General features: G+C 38.0%; 1 protein-coding gene across 3 annotated transcripts in view; it reads left to right on the plus strand.

The window, feature by feature from the left end:
* TMC1 (transmembrane channel like 1) overlaps positions 1–15527 on the plus strand; it is a 385896-nt gene that overhangs the window by 292169 nt on the left and 78200 nt on the right. The window lies entirely within an intron of this gene.

Consider the following 15527-nt stretch of genomic DNA (forward strand, 5'->3'; position numbering starts at 1 on the left):
GTATTACCTATATATTATAGATAATACTATATGTGATACATCATGTATATAATACTCATTATATATAATTTTCATGGTCATATATAACATATATGGTACCTATCATATAGTTAACATATATCATATCACTAGAGAGGCTGGGCTAATGATTATAAAAGAAAATCATGATTAAATTCATTATTTGGAGTCTTACAATCTCAGATCACTTTTAATCATTTGTTCCTTGAACTGAGAATTTCCTTAGTTTAATACATACATTACTATCTCTCTGAAGGAGATAATATATTTGAATTTTACAAGTTTGTTGGATTGCACACTCTAGTTTCTCTGCAGGGTTCCAGCCTCAAATGATATATTCATGTGACAGCTCTTGTTAAAGCACAGGGAGTAAACGGGAAGAGTAACAGAAGAGTAAACGGGATTCCAATTAAGGATTACGCTAATAGCTATTCCCTGGTAACATGTAAGCGACCCAATTTCACTCTTTTGTTGAGTCTTGACACACTCAGAGACACATAGGTTTATAAACTCCTGATAAGAAAAGTCAAATGTTTATCCCTTTCCCTTTTGGGATTGGAAGCAGATTCGCCTCTGAGGATCACACCATATTTCTTTGCATGGTGGTTTGGGGAAGTGGGGCATGAATAAAAGGGACCATGTCTGTGATAACAACCATATTTGCATCTCACAGATGTGATACAGATTGCATTTTTTACACAGAACAATTTTTATAAACAGTGATAAATTTCCAAAGCTATCCCTCCACAAGCCTATTTAACTAATAACGTTAAACATTATAGTGTATCTATAATAATGTTAAAGTCTTTTTGTCTCTGGTAATGAAAAAAACTGAAGCAGCTATCAGGATAATCCACTACTAATCCTGGCTCTGCAAGAGCTTGTGTGTTATTTAAGAAATTGGCTTAAACTTCTGGGGCCTCAGTTACCTCATATCCAAAATAAAACAAGATATTCCAGGTTTACCCTATGAGGTGGGAACCTAGGCATCATTTCTAATGTTATTGCTTTGTTTCGTGGAATAAGGTTTCCAAGTTCCAAACAGTGGTCTTCCTAGAAAGCTTTTGGAACACCACACAACTGTAGGCTGGGAACTACTTATGCATGTGCTTGTACACCAGCCATAAATGAAGGCAAAGACAAGTAGCGTTTCTGATTCCATGAAGCTATTAATGTATGTGCATATGCACGTGTGTGTGTGTGTGTGTCAAAGTAGTTTTCATTTAATGAAGTAATAATGATGCTAAATGATAGGTTTAGGAAATACCCTTACTTGGCAAAATAGAAGTTTGGTAACCTTATATTGTTTCCCAAAATATTGGGTGGGCCAAAAATTGTCCTCGGTATTTTAAGTAAAAATAAAAGACACATTTTTCATTTTCACCAAGAACTTTATTGAACAACGTATTCACCCTTTTGTTCCACTACCTTCTGCCATTTTTCAGACAACTTCATAATTCCATCTTCCCAAAACTTACCTTTTTGAGCAAAGAACTGTTCCAGGTACCTTTTACAGTCTTCCAGGGAACTGAACTTTTTTCCATTAAGAGAATTTTGTAAAGACCAAAATAAATGGAAATCCGAAGGTGCAATGTCTGGTGAATGTGGCAGATGAATCAGAACTTCCCAGCCAAGCTGTAACCGTTTTTGCCTGGTCATCAAAGAAACATGTGGCCTTGCGTTACCCTGATGAAAGATCATGCGTTTTCTGTTGACTAATTCTGGATACTTTTCATGGAGTGCTGCTTTCAGTTGGTCTAATTGGGAGCAGTACTTGTTGGAATTAATTGTTCGGTTTTCCAGAAGGAGCTCATAATAGAGGACTCCCTTCCAATCCCACCATATACACAACATCAGCTTCTTTGGATAAAGACCGGCCTTTGGTGTGGTTGGTCGTGGTTCATTTCGCTTGCCCCACTATCTCTTCCATTCCACATCGTTGTACCTCTTCATCTCCTGTCACAATTTGTTTTAAAAATGGAATGTTTTCATTATGTTTCAGTAGAGAATCGCATGTGGAAATATGGTCAAGAAGGTTTTTTTCGCTTAACTTACTTGGAACCCAAACGTCAAAGCGATTCACATAACCAAGCTGGTGCAAATGACTTTCAGCGCTTGATTTGGATATTTTGAGTATGTCGGCTATCTCCTGCATGGTATAAAGTTGATTGTTCTCAATTATTGTTTCTATTTGATCGCTATCAACTTCAACTGGTTTATCTGACCATGGAGCCTTGGCCAGCGAGAAATCTCCAGCACGAAACTTTGCAAACCAGTTTTGACACATTCGATCAGTCACAGCACCTTCTCCATACACAGCACAAATATTTTTGTGTGTTTCGCTTGCATTTTTACCTTTCTTGAAATAATAAAGCCTGATATACTGAAAATGTTGCTTTTTTCTTCCATCTTCAGTATTAAAATGGCTACACAAAAACTCACTAATTTTGATACTTTTTTTTAATGCATGCTGATATGACAGCTGTTACATACAATCTAAGAAAATTGTTTCAAATGAAGTTAAAGACAACTAAGTGCTGCTAGAGCCATCTTACAGAAAAAACCGAATGAACTTTTTGGCCTACCCAATATGTTTTGAAATATTGCTGACCATGAAATTCCCAAACCTGGGAACCACAGGTAACTGTATATAGAAAGTTGTAAAATTGGAAAGTGATAATATTGTGAACTGTCAAAGTGTGGTGTGAAACTGCATTAAAATGCCAAGCAATATATCCTCCCTTTCCACCTGCGTGGAGGTATAGAAATACCCCCTCACTCTTCTTTGCCTGCATCTTCCATATAGGGCAGTGAAGAAGGGATGGGTTTCAGTCTTAAGTTTGAATCTCAGATCTTCCACCTGTGCAAATTTGAATGAATTGTGTAGCCCTCTGACCTTGGGTTTCTTATGAAATTTTACTAATTTACAGGGCTATTGGAATCATAAAGTGAGTTATTTCATATGAAACATTTAGCAGGGTGCCAGAACATAGCACAAAGCTGGGAAACACAAGTTGTAATTATTATTTCATCTCAGGACAGACTCAGTGTTGTCTGATTCCCTGCAGTATGACAGGAGAGATGGGAAGGGTACAGGACCTGGCAGGACTAGGTGGGAGCAGACTTAGCCATAGGCAACCCCAGGAGCCTTGGGGGATGGTGGCACATTGGTATAGCAGTCTGGATGGACAACTGATTTTGATGCTCCAACAAAGAAAAGAGGGTATCTTGACAGTTTGGCAGAATCCACGGTCAGCCGCTTTCAGATCTTCCAAAACGTACCCACAGGGTAATCTTGTGGCAGATTCCAGGTCCTGGGGCCTTAGGCTGGAGTCCAGGGATAAAGCCATTTTTAGAGGCGGGGAGAGATAAGGGTTGGGATGGAAGGAAGGGCAATACCATGACCTATTACTAGGGCAGAGGTTGAAGATGGGGAGTCCGCCGCTGAATCTAGACTATAGGTGGTTTTTATTTGGCCCACATGCTTTTTGTTTCTTTTTCTTTTATTGTTTTTTTAAAACTTGTGATTAAATATACATAACGTAAAATTTACCGTTTTAATCATCTGGGGGTGTATATTTTTATAAAAATGTTTTTCCTTTGTTGTTAAATTTTAAAAAGTGGGAGATTTCAGATTTTAAAAATCCAGATGTTCAGCTTCTCCTGGATAAGAAGAAAATCTGGTCCCCATCCCTACATGAAAATAATAGCTGGGGCTAAGCAATTGCTGTCCCCTACTAACAGGGCACTCCGTCTTCAGTGTGCACAGCTCCCAAACAAGCCACATCTCTTATTCACGCTCCTTGGCTGGACCTTATAAGCATTCAAGTTTGCTGCCTCTTACCCCTGTAGCTGGGGAGCAAGTTAGGCATGCTATCAAGACAGTGATTCAGAAAGTTGGAGTGAAAGCCAGCTCGCAGAATGGAAGCACAGATTTAGGCCCAGAGAAGAAACAACTATGGCTTCTCACCTGTCAGCAATGCTCACTGTCTTGGGATGATTCTCCACGGCCAGAAATGGCTCCTGCTTTGTGGCTTTGCAGTATTCTGCACAGCTGGTACCATTGGCCATGGTCAACCTGATTCTCTTGGTTTCAGCCTCTGTGATAAAGTCGTTGGTACTACAGTGCCCGACCTGTCTCCCTTCGTAGGTTTCTGAATGCTGTACTGAGCTTCTCCCCCACAGGTTCCTATCACATATTAGATAGTGGTCAGTACTTAGAACATGCAGTAAAGTTTCTCTACCCCAGTTTTACTAAAACATGGGAGTCAGGCAGCTTTCCTCCCACCCTTTTATTCCATTCAGAGACATCAAACTCTGAGAGAGTGTGTCTAAGGATTATATTATTCCCAGAAGTAGCCTCCAATCATCACTTCTGGCTAAGTCTATGGAATCCAAGGCACTAGGCTCAATATAACTGGAGCAGATATTTTCATCACAGGTTTGGATCTGTATCTAGGTTCTGAGGCTTCCCATCTGCCTCTGGACTCTGAAAAACTTGTGAAACTTCTAAGACAGAATTTACAGAGGGTCAAGGTTTTAAGATATGTTTTAAAGTAAAGCCTCAGGAATGGTAGCTTATGGTTCTGAGGATGCTGTGGGAGACTCAGGGGTAGTTCTCATATTTTGAAAGATTATCTACCACTAGGAACTTGAGCATTCTCAGGGCTGAGGGTCAAACATTGGTTAATATAAGCAGTAAATACATAGGCACGAACCTCGAAGAATGGGTTGTAAATCCATACGGACTCTCAAACATGGTTTAGGAACTGGAGCTCAGCATTTTTTTTTTTTTTTTTTTGCGGTACGCGGGCCTCTCACTGTTGTGGCCTCTGCCGTTGCGGAGCACAGGCTCCGGACGTGCAGGCTCAGCGGCCATGGCTCACGGGCCCAGCCGCTCCGCGGCATGTGGGATCTTCCCGGACCGGCACGAACCCGTGTTCCCTGCATCGGCAGGCGGACTCTCAAACACTGCGCCACCAGGGAAGCCCGAGCTCAGCATTTTTGAGGCAGCAGAATTGGCTCCTTAGGGCTGAAGAGAAGCCACCTCATTTCCACCTTCACTGTGGAATGGTGTTTTTCAATGTATGTTTTCCTGTGTATTGATACAGGTTCAAACATTCATGTATCTTTAAACCTACTGAATAAAAATCTCTGGGTGGAGGGGCAGGGGTGTCTGGCCCAGATCAGGAATGTGTATTTTTAGTTTTACTCTAAAAGTCATTAATGTACAGTCAGGATTGAGCGTCCCTTTCTTCATTTCTGAGAATCAGAAAACTTCATTAAGCAGAATATTCTATTCTGTGGACTGTTTATTGAATGGGTGAGAATATGTGTGGGTCAGGGCTAGGAAAAGGGAAAGAGTAGTGGATTTTCCAATTATTTGAAGGTCGTTCCTATTTTTTATTAGTTATCTAACTGAAAAATATCCAACAGCAAGGATTTTTAGCTTAATCTGTGTTTAAGTTTTTAATGGATTTAACTCAGAAGTTGGATGAATAGATCTTTCCTACCTATAAAAGTGGCTGCACTAATGTACCAGCCACCATAGGTGAAATAAAACACCTGGATGGAAAATGACAGATTTACTTATTAGTCATCCTGAAAGCTAAAACCTTTGACTATATCAGAACATTCTATGTGGTAGATTAAAAGCCCTCATCACTTAACCTAAATAAACAACTACTTTATTTTGTTATAGTGGAATAGGTTTTGGATTGAAAATTAAGAGATTGGACTCTGCTCTAAGCTCTAATTTCTAACTTTACCTCTCTGAGCCTCAGTTTATTTATTTATAAAATAAAAGGACTGGATTGTAGGCCCGTAATTTTCAAAGTGCTGTCCTCAGAGTTTAAGTTTGGTGAAGTCCCTTTATAAAGAGCAAAGGAGGCAGAGGTCAGAGGGAGGACTGCTTGGCCACATGTCAGCATCAAGCAGAGGAGACCTGTGGTTTTTCTTTTCTATACAATGTACTTCCATATAAAGCATTCATTTGAAGAAAAAAATGCTTCTGTGCCTATTAACATAAGAAATAGCTTTAAGAAACCCACTTAATTGGATATTTAAGGAAACTTATTTTAGGGATGGAGCAGTTCTATCATTCCATGAGTTTACAGATTAGGGTGTGGAAGTACATACTCCAATATACTTTTGCATGGAAATGGCTCTTGGGTAGAAGCCATTTTAAAATGATTTATTTCGATGAAGAAGATGTTTATTTAGCTATTATACTGCCTGCTTTAATTTCTGAGCTTTGTAGCACCCTGACCCAAGTTCCCAGGAATTGTCCATTGGCAGACTAGGCCTGGTGATTTATTAATGAAACACCCAGTAAAGCCAAGAAAGTTACTCTTAGAATTTCATTTACTTTTAAACAGGTGCTTGAAAGTGTCACCTAGTCCTTAAGGTAACATCCTTCCCTACTCAAACTTTCTTCGTCCTTCGACACTGCTTTTTGGTTTTCTTTTCTTTTCTTTTTTGGTAGGGGAAGCTAATATAATTCATAGGCAAGAATTGTGATTTCAACTTTAGTTCAAAAAGGCCTTTACTTCATCTGCCACTGTGAAGGAATGAGGGATTCCACACAAGAGGACTTTTAAGCGTGTGTACTCATCCACTAATACACACTTCAATCATTTGAAGTGTGTATTCACCAAAAACTCAACCAAAGCAGAGACCTTTAGTTCTTGTACATTACAGGTATCTTGGGTACGTTCATTTTCTCATCCAAAGAATGGAGAGTCTGTAGGCAATTAGTACAGCTGAATTTTGTTGATCAAAATGTAACATTGACATCCAATTTTTCTACTGTTTAATAAGAGTCCCCTAGGTATCAAGCATTATGCTGTGACCTTAGACAAGTTTCTTAACCTCTGCATCCTTGAGTTTATCCTCTATAAATGGGGATAAAAGTAGTAGAACTTCATAAAGTTCCTGAGAGTATTAAATCATTTAATAGACCTACAGCACTTAGAATGATGCCTGTCACATAGTAATCATTTTCTACACCTTCTTATATATCATCTTCTTCTTAATTGCATTTCATTATACACTACTTTCTCAAGTATTATCAGTCAATGTATCACATATGGTAAGCCACACTGAATTAATTTCCCCAGCTTGCCAAAGTATCCTAGCCTCCAAAAATTTTTGATAAACAGCAGCTTACCTAACTTGCACTCTTTAGAATTTTAGCTGTCAGTGATAGCTATTTTTCACAACTTGTTATTAGACTATCCATAAATATATGATCTTTGAAAACTGATTAAAAGGAGAAATTCATTAATTATGACTTCAAGTTATTTAGGAATACTTTTAAATATATTTGACATACTACATTAACAGTAAAAAGAAAGCAAATGTGCACATGATAAGCACAAAATAAGCTTAGTTTGAGAAGTTTATCCTTGTTGTTTTGGGAAAGTATCATACAGGTCTCAGATAAGGTACTAATTATGAAGATAACCCTTAAATTTATCATGTTTATAATAAGAGAATAAGCAAGGTATTTTTGAAGACGTTTTTATATATATAACCAAGAAATGGCAAGTAGAACACTACTTCGGGGGACTTAAGCTTGTTGCTATAGAATAAAAATGGTTACACCTTATTAAAATGCATATACTGAAAGTAAAGTTTGGAGAACATTATATTAGAATATCATAAAAAATTAGATGAGCTGAAGAAAGGGGAATAGTTTTCCATATTCAATATAATGTGTCTAAGATTCCCTCTGTCCTGAAAATTAGAAACTTTTAAGTTAAATATAAATCACTTCTTTCAAAGAGTCATATTAATTATGATTTTGTAATATATATACACACATATATATGTATATACTACTATACATATACATACATATTTACCCTCAAATATCTATAAAAGATACGTGATTCTTGGGCTTCCCTGGTGGTGCAGTGGTTGAGAGTCTGCCTGCTGATGCAGGGGACACGGGTTCGTGCCCCAGTCCGGGAGGATCCCACATGCTGTGGAGCGGCTGGGCCCGTGAGCCATGGCCGCTGGGCCTGTGGGTCCAGAGCCTGTGCTCCGCAACGGGAAAGGCCACAGCAGTGAGAGGCCCGTCTACCGCAAAAAAAAAAAAAAAAAAAAAAAAAAAAAAAAAGATACATGATTCTTTGGCTGAATTAAGTTTTATATTTTATGAACTCACTATTATAGTGTTTCTTGACCAGTGGTTGGTCACAGTGATCGGGAAAGCTTAAAAGAGAGGCTATGGAAGGAAACTGTGAAATAGTAAGACTCCAAGTCTACTCAGCAGAAAGACTAGTTCACATAGGAGTATAATATGCTCTGTGGGTGACCTCACCTAAGTTGTGTTGCCAAATGCTCAGGAGAGATTCCAGATCTAAGTTTATCTTGTGGCAAGAGATTAAATTTACCAGGTAGTCTTGATTATTCGCAGAGCTCACTGAACTGCCATCATTTTAAATTTCTTGCCCACTCTTGGATCAAAAGGCAGAACACACTGTTCTAACAGAAAACTAAGGCTTTCTAGTATTCCTAAATATCACCACACAAAATTTTGAAAAAAAATATTTCACAATACTTAGAAATGTTGACCAGGGGCTAAATATGAAGACACAGGTGTTGTGCAGAAATATTTTACCAAACCTTTCAAAGCAGAATGGCTCCTCTCACTCTGAGGCAGTGCCCCATGAATCCTTCTGTTTCACAGTATTCAGAATTCATTAAACATGTTTGATTAGAATGCACGTGAACCAAGCAAAATTAGCACAGTATGTCTACCAATCCATGAATGTTAGTATATCTAAGAATATGAGATTGTACTTGAGGTTCATGGTGGAAATATCTCCTTTCTTAAGGAAATTTCTGCAAACCGATGCCTGGAATGCCTTTCTCTGCCTACTCAATTTTATCAGCCTTTTAATGTCCAGTTTAATTCTTATCTCGTCTACAATGTCTTCAACAAGCTCTCAAGCCTCCAGGGCCCCTCCCTTTTTACTTCAAGGCTGCCTAGCACTGTTGCGTAACAATTTTATGGGCCTATATCTCTTTTTTCTTAATGGAGTTTAAGCTTCAGAAAGGAATCTACATGTTTCTTTTAGTTTTTTCAAAACACTTAACTCACTGCTAAAAACATAAAACACACTCAATAAATACTTAGAAAAAATGGCTAAGTAAAAAGGAGAATGAAAAGATTATAGAAATAAAATTAATTTACTTGTTGATCAGAATTTGCTAGGTCCTTCTTACATCTATGTATAGCAATCTGTATTTTCAGTGCTATTTCCACCTTCTTCTGAGTATAATTTTCCCACAGTGAAGGAGGGAGAGGATACATTGACGTTTTGCAAATTTTTGGTGTTGAGAATAGTTGAGGTAAGATTTTAGATTTACCTTTTCTTGTTACTCTTCAGCTCTTGATCTTACGATTCATTTGTGGCTTTAAGGACACATTCTCCCTAAATCTCATTTCTGCTCAAAACAAAGCAATTACAATAGACTGGGATATACCTCGATGTCTTAGGGATATGGCCTAGAACTCTGCAGCCCACGTAATGCCACCCCTACTTTCAGGGGTATTGTTTTAGGTATTAGTGTTGTTAATTGCATGCTCATTGATTCATTAAAACAAAAGACAAAAATCAAAATAAAATAAAAAATCCTTGATACAGAGCTTAATAAGATCTGGAGAGATATTAATGAAGTTACTATTACAGATTGTTTTAGATGGAGAAAGAATTCTTTATAGCAACTTAATTGCACATTGTCTCTGCTGACAACATTACAAATCTTAGAATTTTTTGGTGTCCTTGTATGGCAGAAAACCAGTTTATGCTGTGACCAATATCTAAAACTCAGCAGACACTTTTAGCTCCTGGGGAAATCTATATGGTCTTCTTTCCCCTCTCCCTGCTATTATAATACAAAGGAAAATTATTAACCATAAATTGATTTTTAAATTAACCAGGTAGAGCAGAATTCGGAAAAGATTTAATAAGCAAGTAGAAAGAGTATCTAGTGTGCTTTCTTTCTTTATTAAACTACTAAAGCCCAGCTATGTTGTTTCTCCCTTGATTCATCTAAAATTACTCTGAGATGCTTGACTGACCTCTAGGGTACAACTAAAATATGTTTGAGTTTTTATTTGACATTTAAGCCAGCCATGAAAATTAGCATTGTTTCATAGTCCAGGGAACAAAGAAGTTATCCTAGGTCTGGAGAATTTCTATGGGTAGTAACTTTGAACTTAATACAGATTTGACCTACCCAAGCTTTGCTTTGGTTATTTACCAACACCAGCAGCTGGCTTTGACACATCTCCATGAATATCATCAGAGCTGATGAAAAAATTGTCTTAAGAACTCTTCGTGCACAGATAGATCATTGTTATGTTTATTGCTGATGAAATGTTTAGAAGTCTTGGTGCTCTCTCTCTGTCTCTCTCTCCATATATATATATTTTAAACTGTGAAATCTATGAAGTGGTGCTATTAAAAGGAAGCACACCAAAATAAGCCACATATGTAGGGTAAGAGGTTATGTGAATATACAGACAACATTTTTGCTTGTTCTTTGTTCCTTGTTTTCAGATTGTTTCAGACGTTTTCAGTCAGTTACTCTTTAGGGATATAAGATAAAGAGTGAGCTAGGGACTTGAAAAATAAAGTTATTCACCAAAATAAATTTATCAAGCTTCAAAATATGTAGAGTATTACCAATGCAGGGGGACACCAAAATAATCATATTTAATCATATTTGATATAGTAGCTTTTTAGCCCAAACCTCCAACAACTTGCTTGGCCACGTAAAAATCTCTTAAATTTACTACTCTCAACAAATAATATTTGGTTTAGTTCCAAATTTGGTCCTCAGCTAGTTGCACGTTGGAACCATTTAGGGATGTTAAAAAGTGCTGATGCCTATCTCCCACCCCTAGAGATTGTGACTTAAGTGGTCTGGGAATGGGGACACCTGGCCTTTGAAATTTTTAAAAGATCCCACATGTGATTCTGTTAAAAGATCCCACAGGTGATTCTGAGGTGTAGGTAGTTTAGGAACCACAGCCAGATTATCATCTAGTCTTCTTTTAGGTGTTCATTCATCGCAATAGCATTTGTTGAAACTCACTTCTGTGCCAGGTGCTATATTAAATATTGGGAAATTACAACAAAAGACATGGACCTTGCTTTCAGGAAATCCCAGTGCAGTGGTGGAAATGGACCATGAGTTAACTACAATACATGAGGTAATTACTACATGAAGGTCAGAGGTTAAATCACCCTGACCTGGGGCTGGAGGCGAGTGTTAGAAAGGAAAATCAGGAAAGACCTTATGGAGGAGCTGTAGTGTTGGCCTGGCTGTTGAACTGGAAATGGAAAGGAAGAGAACAGGTGGAGAAGACGGGAAGGGCATTCCAGAAAGAGGAAACAGCTTGTATAAAGGCATTAGAAATCAAGTTACATCCAGCCTCTCATTTTGTTTTCCTCTAATTCATCTTGCACATCATTGTTGCAACAGTTTTCATATAGTACACTGTACTGCACTTATCAGTTTCCTGCTGACAAAATGCTCATGGATCCTTATAGAGATCAGAGTGAATTCTGTACTGCTTAACTGGGCATCAGGGCATGCCAACTCCTCCTCTAAAGTACTTAGAATGTTTTCTTCATCACCCACCAGAAGACCCCAGGTGCATTTCCATCTCTTCACCACTGCTCACACCATTTCCCTGCGCTGTGTAATGTCCTTCCTGCAACGTTGACCATGTAGCTGAATCCTCCTTTTGTTCAAGGTTCTTTCTAACCACCCCACTCTCTCATCTGAATCTTTCAGCACTTAATTTTACTGTTTATTCATTTGGTAGTAATTAGATGATGCCCTAAATATTTATCTATGTCTTAGCTTTCTAATAGAATTAGAAATGCCTTACACAAAAGCATAGAGCCACATTCTTTTTTTTTCTTCATACAGCACAGTGCCTTGAAACAAAAATCTATATTTTATTACTGTAAACAAAACTGTATGGTAGTACTATAACTTTAGAAAATAGAGGAACTAATTATTTGCATAATTGCCCAGTCTTTGGCCATTGACACACACGATTTTTACATAGTTGTAAAGGTAGTGTACAAATCATTCTTTATTCTGAAGTTTTACTCAATGTATCATATACATTGCCCAGAAAAATAATAAATGTCTTTGAATGATAATCAAAAGTACCATTTACCTCTGATATACCAAGAACTGCTTTGTTTATGTTGTCTCAACTTTTACATGTCCTTATACCAATCCCATGAGGTAAATAATGATGTTATTCTGGGAAGAACTGGACATACGAGCTCAATTCCTAGCTGAGCTATGCCACTTACTCTTTGGGTAAATTTGGACACTTCTTTTACTGATCTAATCCTCAGTTTCCTCATCTCTGAAATGGGTATAATAATAGTTCCCACCTTGCAGGATTTGGTGGGGATTAAAGGAGATGATGGACATAAATAGTGCCTGGCTTATGGCAAACATTCAGTATGCTAGCTGTCATTGCTGTTACTGTTGCTGGTCCCATTTTATAGGCGAGAAAGCTTGGGATCAACAACATCTCCCCAAGAGCACACAGCTAGTATGTGACAGAGCCAGGACTCAAATCTGTGTCTCAGTTGTAAGATACAGGTCACAGAACTGAATAGAATGTGGTCCTAGTCAAGGGAGAGAGCTCTCTTTTTGTCTCTTACCACAGACTGCCCAGCTGTCCAAGCATCCTGAGCTCTCTGCAACAGCACAACATGGCTGGAGCAGGACTCGGGCTGGCACCCACCAATACCTCCTCCCCGGCAGCATCATAGCTGGGGCTTCTGCAGCCGGACACCTGGGCACTCTCATCAGGTCTCAGATGTAAGGCTGAATTCTCTCCTGCTCTTTTGGTAACAAGACCAATTCCCACTATTCTCACATCTCACTAGGGTCACAATCTAAGGGGAAATGGACTGGCTTTCTGCAGGGTTTTGCCTGGAAGTATCTAGTCCTTGCTCAACTTTTTAATTTGGAGAGTCAGCATAAAAATTAAAGTCAGCTCGGTTAGTACTATTGCTATTAATAATAGTTACTCTTTATAGTGCTTTTCCCGTTTGCCATGGATGCATTACATACATTGTTACTAAACACATCACATACATTATTTCCTATAATGCATACAACAACCCTGTGGAATAGCTATTACTGTCTCTGTTTTATAGATGAAACAACTGAGCATCTTAACCATTATAACTGCTGCCACCAGCATCCCCGTTATAAAAGCACATGCTTTGAATGCTCAGTTCCAGTATTAGGATGACTTAAAATAATTCTGCCAGTCTAATTATGGAGTTATATTATCTAGAAAGGCCTATAATCCTTATTTTCAATCTCTGTATATTAGACTGTCTTCTTACCTCCTCAACTTTCTTTCAATTACTCAGTAATATTTTAGGAAAAGTCAGAGTTCTGACTTTTAGTCAATTTAAATTGGTCAACTTTTTTTTTTAAATGCCATTGTTTATTAGGAAAAGACCTTTCATTCTTCTAATCCCTTTACTGGGAAGTAATGTTCATGAGCACAAGTTTTGATTACAGTTGCCTTAAAGACCAGTTTTGAAAAGTCTTTTGTTTACTTGAGCAATAAGTTGGTTGCTTAATGATACTATCAAACTGAGAACAAGAGGAAAGAAAAGTCAACTTAACCTAACCCAAATGAGAACATGTTTCCTGGGATGAGAATGTGTCAAAGGCAGCATAGCATGTCCTAAATCCCTTGTGTCATCAGTGTTGTATCATGTGTTATAGGTAAATTATCTTTTTTGTAAGTTAGGCCAAAGCGTGCTCCTTCAACTAACTGTGAAAGCATTCTTGAAAGCCCATGAAACCTTATTATTCTAATTACCAGCACAAGGGGTTGATAAATAAATTATGAGGCCAGGTATTATTGTCATTAAATAGACCTTGCTCAATTATTTATCCCTGGGTCTGGGGTTACAGCTCAGAGAGCTGTGCATATTGTACCAGGGCTTTGAGCTCTGAGACCTGGAGACTGGATTACAGTCTTGGCAGGCAGCTTTTGTTGAATGCAATTCAAGGGGATGACACACATTTTTCAGTCAGATATTTGGATGGTTTGAGGCCACCAGCTAGTCAAAGTTTATCCACAAGAGCCTATTTCATTTTAGCCATGTAGATAAATCCCTTTAAATTATCCAGATCAATACAAATGGGTAGGAAAATGGACTCACTACAGGAAAAATATAAAGAAAATGTGTTGCTTTTTAGTTTTCAAAGACTCTGCTCTTTGTTTTTTTGCATTCTGACATCTGTTATGGGTACTTTAGTGTGATAAGTATCCGTCAGTGTTTATCTCCATATTGACTAGTTTCTTTTTGTATCTTGTTTCTAACAGCACAGTGAAAGATGTTGTCTTCTGGTTAAGAAATGTGTTATCAGGGAGGATGGGATTGGGTGATACTAGTTTTCTTCCATCCTGAAATCATGCCAGCTCATTGTAAAGGTCAGCCCCCAAAATAGTGTTAAGGTGTGTTCTTTCACTGAGCTCTTCCACCCCAATATCCCCTCTTCTAGGCTGGAAAGGTGCAAGAGTGCTTTCTTACATCCCAAGAGCATCAGATTAGGGGGATCAAGAATCTGTTCTTGCTTAACAATTCTCTGCCCACCCCATACCCCTGGCTTTGTTTTAAAGTCATCCCCTAGATTTCTGATGAGTTGAGTCTAGTAGTTATTTTGGCCAGGGTGGGAAGTGGGGAACAGGAGGCTCTAGAATGGCTGGTCAGGGAGCCCTTAGGTATGAAACTTGGGGAAGATCTCTTGAAGGATGGAGGAGGGGTTAGGACATTCGGGCACTTGTGACCATGTGGAGTAGAGTGAAGTCCAGACTTTCATTTGAAAACCTTCAGGATATGTGTGTTGAGGGTGGGGTAGGGTAGTAATTGGAAGAGAAGTATGAAACTATGCTTAGTATCAGGGATAAATTGGCAATTTAAGAGACAAAAAATAAAAACTTGTTTAGATTGTCCAAAGGAAAATATATCTATAATAACTGATAAGAAATCTTATGAATGCCATGAAAATAAGTTTCTGTATTTGTTAAATGAATTTATAATTAATTTTGTGGTGACTTAAATTTGGTTATAACCCTGACTTCCCTCTCTCTCTTAAATCTTGCTAGTTTAATGTTCCTGTAACATAATTATCAGCTCACAAAATTTAAAATCTTGTCAGAAATATGGAGTAGAATAGCTATGTCTTTACGCTCCTGTCTGCTTAGAGCCGTCATGTTTTCTAATTGGCCACTCAGCTAGAAAGTGATCTAATTCTAATAGGCCAAACTGATGTTCTTTAATTATCTGCTAATCATCAGGAGCAGTGGATATCCCCATAAAATAGTCACCTTGTTACATGTGAAAAACAAATTTTGATTTTACTACTAAGAAGAATTTTTGGTCCTCCATTTATATATGTTTATTATAATAGAGAATGATGTGATA

Source organism: Tursiops truncatus, chromosome 6 (genome assembly GCF_011762595.2).
Source record: "Tursiops truncatus isolate mTurTru1 chromosome 6, mTurTru1.mat.Y, whole genome shotgun sequence".
NCBI classification, from domain to species: domain Eukaryota; kingdom Metazoa; phylum Chordata; class Mammalia; order Artiodactyla; family Delphinidae; genus Tursiops; species Tursiops truncatus.